Source organism: Lucilia cuprina, chromosome 4, assembly GCF_022045245.1.
Source record: "Lucilia cuprina isolate Lc7/37 chromosome 4, ASM2204524v1, whole genome shotgun sequence".
NCBI lineage: Eukaryota > Metazoa > Arthropoda > Insecta > Diptera > Calliphoridae > Lucilia > Lucilia cuprina.
In genome coordinates this window covers 1,510,236-1,521,607 of record NC_060952.1, presented here as the reverse complement: position 1 = coordinate 1,521,607, position 11,372 = coordinate 1,510,236, and positions in this window count along the sequence as shown.

The following is an 11,372-nucleotide window of genomic DNA, read 5'->3' as shown; positions in this document are numbered from 1 at the left end:
TTAACTATTTGAATTTTATTTTATATTTTTTAGACTGTTTCTGAGTTTGCGTTTGTTCGACTGTCACGTTCACTGCGAACTGCACGATGATTCGATGTGAAGCAGGGGTTTTCTTAAAGTATCGACGCCTTCTGCGACCTAGGGTTAACTCCGTCCAAAATGTTTATTGTTGTTGCTGCTCACATCACTTGCTCGTTTTCATTTTCGATTTCGTTTTCGTATCATCATTTGTAGTATTGATATTCTTGTTAACTTGGTTAACTTCTTTTTCCACTAACACACTAACAGCACTAGCAAGCACATAACACAAACATGATCATCAAGTATGTGTATGTATGTATGTATCTAATGGTAACATTGCAGATTCTTTGCTTTGGCAAACAAAGTTTAGCTTTGGCATTATTAGCATAGTTTTTGGCTTGATTCTTTTCGTTTTCGTTGTGGTTATCGGTCGGTCAAGTTGATCTTGTATCTTAACGCAAATATGTAAATACATTCAAACATTCATTCATACATACATATGTCACCCATTGCGTTGTAGAATCCAACAATTATTTTCATCTTAAGATTTTTTTGAGGTTTAGGGTTTGTGTCTATAAATTAAAATAAAAAATGTATGCATTTGTTGCTGTGTACTATTGTTTAGGTTCTGTTTTTTTCTGGTCAAGTACATTGTCGATGCAAAAATTAAATTAATAAAATATTAACATTAAAGTTTACATTGTTTTATCCAGTATATTAGAATTGTGGTCAAGAGCCATCAAAGAACAGCACCATCATCATCAATGCATCGGCAACATCATCAGCATTGGTATAACTAAGTAATTTGTTGTTAATAGTACTTAAGTTTTTAAACTCTTATAGGTTTTTAATGTTTCTTTAAAGTTCACGGCAGTACTTTGAAACAAATATAAAATTTGATGTCATATGATTTTTGCATTTATTTTATTTGTTTAGTTTTTAGAATTTTAAATGAAAATTATATAATTTTCTAGAATAAAATTTTAACTTTTAAAAAAATCAGCATTAATAGGTCATAATGAACCGTATTGCCAGAATAATAACAAAACTTCAATAAATGTAATTCTTCAAAAGGCCGTTCATCGGGACATACATATATGTAATAATTAAAATAATAATAATTACATATGTGTAATAATTAAAAAAAATCCTACAAGTCGACCAAACATAAAAAATCTGGGTCTCTAAAGTTTCCTGAGGAGGGCTTATTTGAGTTTAAAGTTCAGATATGAACCGATCCACATAAAATTTGGTAGAGAGATTTTGGTAAACTTAAGTATAGAGATTTTAATAAAACTTATTTTTGGTTCCTAGAAAACTTGTTTATGTCGAATTTCGTTGATAAACTGTTATTATTAAGCCAACTATAGGCGTTAAAGTACAGGGGACATTACAACATCATTTTTTGTTACATAAGTCTTGATTGAGCAAAATGTTATTTCGATTGCTGTATAATTAACTAATTTAATTCATTTGGGGAGGTTACTTGTATGGTGGCTAGGCGAAATCAGACCAAAAGACCGGACAGACAGGACCTTGTATGTGTTCAATTGTTGTTGTTTTCCAATGTCTACAAGTGATAAATAAACTTTTAAAAATATATAATAGTCCAGGAAAATTATTGCAATGATATGTTCAAATCTTGTTTTTTTCTTTTCTCATGAATAATTTACATCTCTTTTACCATCACTCTCTGACCCATAGTGCAATGTCCGTCTATATGACATTTTAGATAGGGTTACAGGTAATAGTAATGAATATGATTTAAAAAAATGTGTAATTTTATTAACATCAAATTACGACTTTAACTAGATCTAATATAATCAACCGGCTCTATTTGTATCCAATATTAATGTATAGTGCTTTTACTCTTTTAAAATTCAAAATATAAATTTGTTCAGAATACTATGCTAAATATGTGCATTGTGACCATTATCTGATGATGATATTTGAAAGCGTGATATTCGTTAAAAATAAATTTTCGTAATCTTATATCGCTTATTACACAATATATTTTCGATGATATGTAATCCCTTACTAATTATACTAAAGTTCATATTTAGATACCTAAAATTCCCTGATTGCTAATTTTTCTTGGGTATAATAAAATTTTTTTAAAATTTTTATATTATTATCTATTTTTTTCGATTAAAAATCGGAACTCTATTATGTATTACAAAAAATTGACATATCTCATAAAACAACAAAAGCATTTGTCATTTACTGATTTTGTATATCAAACACAAGGGCTCCTCGGTACATTGTAAAAATAGTTTTAGACTAGGTCATCTAAAAACTGATTTTATTAAATTGACGTAAATAGATTTTAGTTTAATATTTTTATTATTATTTGCTTAAACATAAAAACATTTCTAAGTTATAACTACGGAAACATGTCTTATTCTCTTCGGTTAAGCAAAAATTAAAAGAGATTTTACCTTCTATTTATAAATTTATAATGAATGTCATGGATAAATATTTTAATTTTATAAACACGCACATACAAATATATTTTTTTAGCAAATTTTAACTAAAACAAAATATCTTAACATTAACTTAAACTCACCAACGGATACGAAGAGAATTGTACAAGTATCTACATAAAATATCTATATTTCTATCTACAGTATTTGGTATGGGTAACAGTTATATTCGTATTATTTTATATTTATTTAATTTAAAAATACCGCAAGTCCATTTTAATCATTAGATTAAAATGGACTTTTTTTTAATTTTTGGAAAATTAGATGAAAATATGTTTGTCATGTTATTTTATGTTATTATGTTATTGAAACTGCACGTTAAATACTATAAAATTCGTAAATAGTTCATAACAGCAGTTTAAATATAATAAAATTTTTCACAACGCAATTTTTGCATACTCTTTCCTAATAAAATAGAACACAACTCTTATAAGTATGTTTATTAAAGATACTAATTAGGGACATGCATACATACACTTTTCCCATATCCAATATATTTCAACCATACACAAATTGACAACGCATCGATAAGATTCAATAAATAATATGCAAAACTGAATGAAAACAAACTCAAAATAAGTTCAAATAAACACACACACACACACATATATTTTTAAATACAATAAATATTATAAATATTGAATACATCGCTTCAGTTCTTATGGCCATTATTGTCCTCAGTTGTACCATTTCATGCTAATTGATGTTTATTTAAAATAATTGTTTATTTACAAACAGTCATACAGTCAGATACAAGAACTTTAAACAAAAATTAATAATGAATATCTAAAGAACCGAAACGCTGAAAACAATGAAATACACATGAGATAAAGAAAAGTAAATTTTTAATTTTAAAATTAATATAATTGGTGTTCTTTCATAGATGAGTGATCTACCAACAAAATGTATATGCAATTAAACAGAAACAACAAATAATACATTAATACATATGTTGAATGTACATGCATACATGTATATACATATCACTATTCGTTTGTTTAGTGACATTAATTAGGGTAGAGTCTAGTAGAATTTCAAAAAACAACACAAATGTTGATAAAATATTTTCGTTTACTAACATTACTTTAAAAATAGATGTAGATGTATTCAAAATCTTTTTTGTATCTCTAATGATACTCAATTTATTCATGTTTTACCCTTTTTTTCCCAAAAAAATCGATTTGCAAAAATCTTTTCTTAGTGGACATACATTAGTATTTGTTTTAGCTCTGCAATCAGTAACGCGACTCTTTTATATAAAGATGAACATTTTGATTCATTTACACCTAATATATTCAAAAATTATGGGTGTTTATAAAATATTCCTTTAGTGAATAGAGGTTAGTTTTAGCTATACTCTTGATCTCTGGGCATAAGAACATAGAGAAAACTATATAGCCGATCTTACAAAATCACTGACTGTCACGGAAACAAAAAATTCTCTTAACAATTCTTCGTCCAATTTCATAAGTTTTTAGTGCCACCCTAACTTTTAATGTGTATATCAGCTTCATATGTTTATGTCATTGGAAATCATTATAAACCTACATGCATATGTATTTATATATTTAATTTGTTTGTTCTTCAATTACCAAAATTACACATTACCTTGGTTTTTCTTTTCACAATATTAGCAGAAAATGTGTGTAAGATTAAAAAAAAAACGAATCAGGAATCATTTTTGAAATATTGAAAGATAAGTTCAGAACTGTTGTGTATACAAGTCAGATGTACTTTTTAACTTTTAACCCTACTTAATTGTTAAACAAAATCTAAAATATTTTTTTTTTTTTATTAATTTCAAATTTGTAGTTTTAAGCACACAATATTTAACTATCAGTTTTTTAATTTACTTTAAAAGTAAATTCAAAATGAATTGTCTCACATCATTTGCATTTTAATTTTTTTATCATTATCTACTTCTATGAATTTAACTCCTTGCGTCAACTAAATCAGAATCATTCATTCATCTATTGTTTACGATTGAAACTAAATACATATTGATTTCGACTATAGATTATTCTATAACTTAACATTCTCATGTCGCACGCAAATCTGACCTCCAAAGTTTTCCATTATAGCAAGTTTTATGTCTTTTCTAAACTGGGTCAAAACTTCAAGTAACTGGTTTGCAAATTTTTAAATACTCAGCTTGTAGCGGACAACTCGACAGCCGGATATGAATTGGACTTTAAAATAAACATCTTGTTCTTTTAAACTAGACCTGAACAACTATTGGCACACTCGACGCCCTCTGCCTGCATTACTTGAGTCAGACGAAATTCATAATCTGAATTATATCAGACTTCTTGCTTGTTTGTTTTTCGATTTATAATCGATTCAAAGATTTATTGGCATGATATCATAAAAAAATATGAAAGAAAATAAAAACAAAACTTCTGAACTATATTTCAGGGTTGCGAGACTTTTGTCTAGTCTCATCTCATCTCATATACTTGATTTAATAATGTGCCTTGTTCTATAAATGTTAAAAATAATTTTTGCTAGTATGAATGTAATTATTAATCTGTGGCTTTCAAATGAAAACTGGTTCTGATATACATATATTTGTATAAACATGTACAAATTACCGTTATGTCTATCAATTTGAATCGAAATTATTATGTATATCCAACAGTACAAAGGTAACTGACTGTTTTTATCAATTTGATATTTGAGCTAAAATAATTATCTTTGTTTTGTTTTAGTTTAGATTTCAATTTAATGAATTACGTGAGAAACAACAGAAATCAATATTTCGCTTTTAGAAAATTAGCGACTTTTATTTCAGAGTCGATTTAGAAGTTAACGTTATGAAGGAGCCATATTTACAGGAATTTAACAAAAAATAAACAAAGTCTATGTTCAGACTAAGATATAATGTGAAATCAAGATTTGTTGACTTAATAACAAAAAACCCCCAATAAATAATGTTAATATCAGAGACAATCAAATTAGTTTTTCTAGTCCATAATAGGATGGGTCAATATATTAAAAATTTCCTAGTAAATTCAATGTTAAATTCAATTTGTTGTTAATTAAACTAATTACTAAGTGACTGGAAAATATAGTTTGAAAACAATTTTAAAAAGTCTTAATTTATGCACATAATTGTACATTGATCTGAAAATCTACAACCAAATTTGATGATAAAAGAATTAAAAGCAAACAAAACGTCAAATAAACAGAAACATAAACAAACTCACAGGAAGAACACAATGTCACGCACTACATTGTATATGCATACATATGTATGTATATTTATTAAAGTAGATACAAATATCGTACAATTACTCTCAGTATTCGTACACTTGCGCAGTTTGTGTTATTTTTTTATTTAATCTATTACCAAACAATTTAGTTCTTTTTGAGACAAAAACATTTTAAATAAATATGCATATTAACAATAATAATTTAATACTTATGAACGTAAACAAATTAACAAGTACAACCATAAATACATACTTTATGGATTCATTAGATACCTACTCATTTTTCGTACACGTAGAAGAGTACATACATACTTATTTGTTTAGATATTTAATGGTTCAACAAACAAAAGACCAGCCGAAAAAACGATAACGATGACACCACGACCATCAAATGAGCCGTATTGACTCTGAAGTACTAGATTAAAGAAAAACAAATATTGACACATTTTGATAGTTGTGTCAAATAAATTGACATTTTTTATGAATGGGTGTGTTTTAGAGCATTTTTGAAAAAAAGCAAAAATTATAAAAAACTACAACTTATAATTATTCTTAAAAATTGTTTAAGTACGTAAATAAGAACTAGTAAGAAATTTAAAAATTATTCAATAGACTAGTCAAAAGACTAATCCACGATAAGTCAATAAGGCTTTTCCATAAAATAATAATAGAATAGTTCCATAAAAATTCCATTGGACTTTGATTTTGACAGGGAATAAATTATGAAAATTTCATACAAATTTTCCCCCTATTAGAGACTTAGTCCATATACGCATAATGCAGAATACTTATCTCGACGTGCGGGTTCTTATGATTTACCCGTAATCTTTATGCATCACGAACCGGTATTGAATGAGACGTACATTCTATGCATTAAATATTCTTTGGTTATATTTTTCCGAAAGGGTAAAATGGTAGAAAGGTTTTAGCTCGTAAGAAACTTACGTGTGTCGCATTTCATCGCTTTACCCTGAAGTGGACCTTGTATGGGCGGTAGGGTAAATTATGTTTCGATCCACACTTAATTTGGTAGATAGAACGTTCGCATTTCGTCATGTCATGTCGAATTTCGTCCCTACATTCATATTTTTAAGCCAGTAATGAATTTTATAGTCATTATCAGAATTAGGCCAGTAATGAGTGTTAAAGTCATTTTCTGAAGGGGGTCTTATATGAGGAGGTAAGACCGATCCTCAAAAAATTTGGTAGATATATTTTGGCTCATATGAAACTTATTTATGTCGAATTTCATCGCTAATCTCCTACTTCTAAAACATTTATGGCGGTTCATTTGTATGGAGGCTATCCAAAATGTGGACCGATATATTAAATATAAACCCAGAATGACAAAATCAATATACCCCCATATTTTTTAATGGTGGGTATAAAAAAAACTAGTACACTTCCGAATTGTTTACAAACATTAAATTAAATATTGGATAAATGTGACAAAAATAGAGTATTATGTAAAAATTTTAATTTTTTTTTATTATATGAAATATCATAATCATATGCAAAATATACCAGACTGCCCTATGGTAAAGTTAATTTCAGAGAGACGGACCACTGAACAGAACATACTAGGCATTTCTTGAAAGGAAACACAACCTGCCATAATATCTAAAATTTTATAACAAGATCTTTGATCTTTATATAATAGAATATATAAACAGATCCTAATAGGCAGTAGCCATTTAGTCGATCTTCAGTAAACATATTTTTTTAAATATGGAATAAGAATAAAATGTTGCTATATAACTAATATGACTAATAATTGCATAACGTTATGAATATTAATAAATATTTATTTTTTAAAAATTTAAAACTAAAAACACATCTGTTTTCAAATATTCTGTGATAAAAGTCACATCAGCGATGTTCAATTGCGTTTAACAATACTACGTTTTGATAGCTTGTCTACACATTCGTATAAATTTATATTTCATTATGCCATTGACCGACCACCGACCAACCGATATTAAACTATTATTATTTTTGTATTATGGCAAGTACCTTTAATGAATTTATAATTATTTTAAGTTTAAGTTAATGCGGGTAGGTAATTGTAACAACTAAATAAATACTTTGACACAATCCTTGATAATGAAAATTATATTTAATACGTTTCATTATTTTACTTCCTTTTTACTTATTTGGGCCGGCCGATTTGCTTTGATATAATATATAACATTAGTATAAGTATTTGCCATTATTTGTGTTATTAAGCGATTTATAAAATACTTATAACTTTCTAAGATTGTCTAGGTTTATTAGAATATTAGAAGTAGTATGTGTTAGTAGTGACTATAATTATTTAATTTATGTATTTATCGAACTTATTTAATAAATGGCACTGATATCCGCACTTATATCAGTATGTATATATATTTTTATGTGATTTTTGAAAGTTCACCAATTTACATTAAATTAAATTAAATTTTGTGTTTTAATAAGTCTAAAAGCTATAATAAATGTTTGTCAAATCTTAAAACAGAAAAATATTAAGAAAAAGTCTAACAATCATGTGAACTAAAATTTTTTTGTTTTGCTAAATTTTTGTGCTAACATAACTTAAGGGCCATTGCTACAACTTGCCAGTAACTAAAATGCCGATAACTTGTTTCTCGTTATTGTAAACGGGAAGAAATTATGAGGAAAATCCCCTTATAATTTCTTGATATCTTTAATCAAAGTACATTTATAACAACTACAAACGAGTTATCTGCTTTATTTATTTCAACAAATTATCCAAATAAATATAAAAAATATTGAAAATACGTCAAATTAATAATAAAATTACTTTAATTTTCCATAAAAAAATAAACATCTGTGATCCAGTAGCATAATTTTTTTATTTTTCGAAAACGCGGGCAACTCCAGGTACAAACAACTAATTAAAGCATATTGACAGTATTATTTCAAAAAAGTTGTTTAAAATACACAATAAAAATCCTTCTTCAAAACTAGTTTCTTTTTAAATTATGATTTTTTTGCATTTTATTCAGATTTAAAATTTTTTAATGATACAAGTGCGACTTAAATTTATTCTAAATATGTATGTATATTTATATCTTTTAAAGAATAAAGCACTGAGTGATTCAAAATGTTGTGTTATGAAAATAAATAAATAAACTTTAAGAAAAATCCCAAAATTATTTCAAAATTCTGTAAAAAAAACATATTTTATGTACTATTTATTTTGTGGTTTTAAGTAAAAGAGAGTTCATTGAAGTTGGAAGTTGGAATTAATATCAACAACAAAAACCGCAGCAAAATTATTTGTAAAAATCAATCACGTGCTGATTTTATTAGATTCATACGAAAATGTTTATATAATAATTTATTTACATAAATCTTAAACTGTTGTTGTTTTCTTTCAGTAATATTATTTTGGTATTTATTTAATTTCGAACAAACAAACAAACATACATACATATACATAAATTTATTGATAAACAGAATTCAGTAAATTGTAAAACAGCAGTATTACAGTTGTAATCAACTAAATAGACGCAAACATATACAATATATAAGAAATTTTGGAAATTGTTTATTCATCAGAATTAAATAGCGCAAATAACGTTTTTTATTTTATTATTAATTAAACTTAAAAATTACAAATAGTTTTTTGTCTCTAATTTACTATATTGATGATTTTCATGTTCTTAAATCAATTTATAATTAGAATTTATTGCTATTATTATAAGCGCCGGTGTGGTTTTTAAATTAGTGAATATAAAAATAAAAGTTTTTAACATAAATTTATGTTTCAACTAGAATTAATTTAAATACATAAGTATATATAAAATTCATAAAAAAATCTATGCAAAATAAAATCTTTGTAAAATACTAGTTAAAGGTCATCAGCAATTTAAATGGATTCAAAGTTATTGAGATCTTTTTATTGGCTTAAATAAAATGTATCTAAACCATATATTTCACAAAACAATACAAATGAACATATTTCTTATTAGATTTAAATAGAAGTTATTCATATAGAAAAATTAGAATTGGAATAAAGAAGAAGACAAAAAGTGCCATTAATTGTTGTTCATTTTTCTTATTAATAAAATTCTTGTTATTTTCTTTTTACTGGCGCGTTTCTTAGCAAATGTTCCAGTATTTCCGCATTTTTAATATTTATTTTTGGATATAAATAAATAAAAAATCACAGATGAACACATACGCAACAAGAAATTTATATTATGTGGACGATTAATGAATAAAAGTAGAAAATTATATTCAAACACTAAAACAAAATTTTGAGAGTGTGAAAGAGTCACACGCACTCACACTATCATACATAAAGAAGCTTATTGTCTGCTCATAGATTGGGGGATTTTTTATTATTGTATTCAAATACGAAATTCGATAACAGGCTGTCAAATAAATTTATTAATATATCTAACACATGGATAATATTTTAGCCATTTACCCAGCAAACAAAAACTTCTTCCATTAATTCACCGTTTTAGTCCAAAGAAACATTTAAATTAAAACTAATGAAATTAAAAAAAAAATGTGTAGAAATCGACATCTACATATTTTAATTACATTAAAGGAAACTAAATTAACTAAATTGAAAGAAATTATGTTGGTAAAATACTTTAGAAAAATGTTTACTTGGTTATTTAGTATTAAATTGTGAGTGTACTCTTTATTGTGCAAAAACAATAAATAAATAAAAGTTAATAAATTTTACTTTGCGACTGACTAAATACATACATATGTATTTACATACTGGTCATAAATGAGGATGTATTTTAACATTTTATTAATTATTTCGTCTTTATCTACATACATACATAGTTTTTTTAAGCCTCACTATATTGGGAACACATTGAAAATTATGAAATTGTGAAAAGCATTTAAAAATATTTTATTATAAGCATTGATGTTCTAAGAATATTAATAAGAATCTTATATATGTATGTATATGTTATTTAAAAGTATCTAAAACATATCTATTTTGCTTGAGTGAGTCTTTTTTTGTGTCTCTTAACTGTCTAAAACCAACTGAGGTAAAAATTGGGTAAATACTAGGACTTTTTTTAATTTTCTTTAAAAACTGTTTAATATATATATATATATATATTTGCCAAAAATGTGAAAAAAAAATCTAAAAGCCTTAAAAAAGGACCTTTTTATAATTTCATCCAGCTCACCAAATATTGATGTCAGGACAAAAATTTTGAAAAAAGGTATCTTAAATTGAACTAAATTTTCATTTTCGCTGGGAACATCTGCAACTTCAATTTTGGGGCCACCCTAAAGTACATACATAGATAAAAATATAACCTAACAGTATTTTAAAAATACAATTTAACAAAAACACTGATTAACAAAACAGAAGACATTTCTCTAACATGTTTTTAATTGTAATCTAAAAACTTTAAATCGGTTGTTATTTAAAAAAATATCTAACTACATCTTTTTCAATTGAAAGTGAGAACTTTTCATTTTAATTTAGAAAATATCAATTGAAATTCAGATTTTACATTTGAAATTCAGAAAAGAACATTTTAAAATGGGATTTTTCATTTGAAATTTAGAAAAGACCAATTAAAATGAGAATTTTCAATTTAAATTGAGAAAATATAAATTTAAAATAATATTTTTTATTTGAATATTTTTTATTGAAGTTGAAAATGAGATT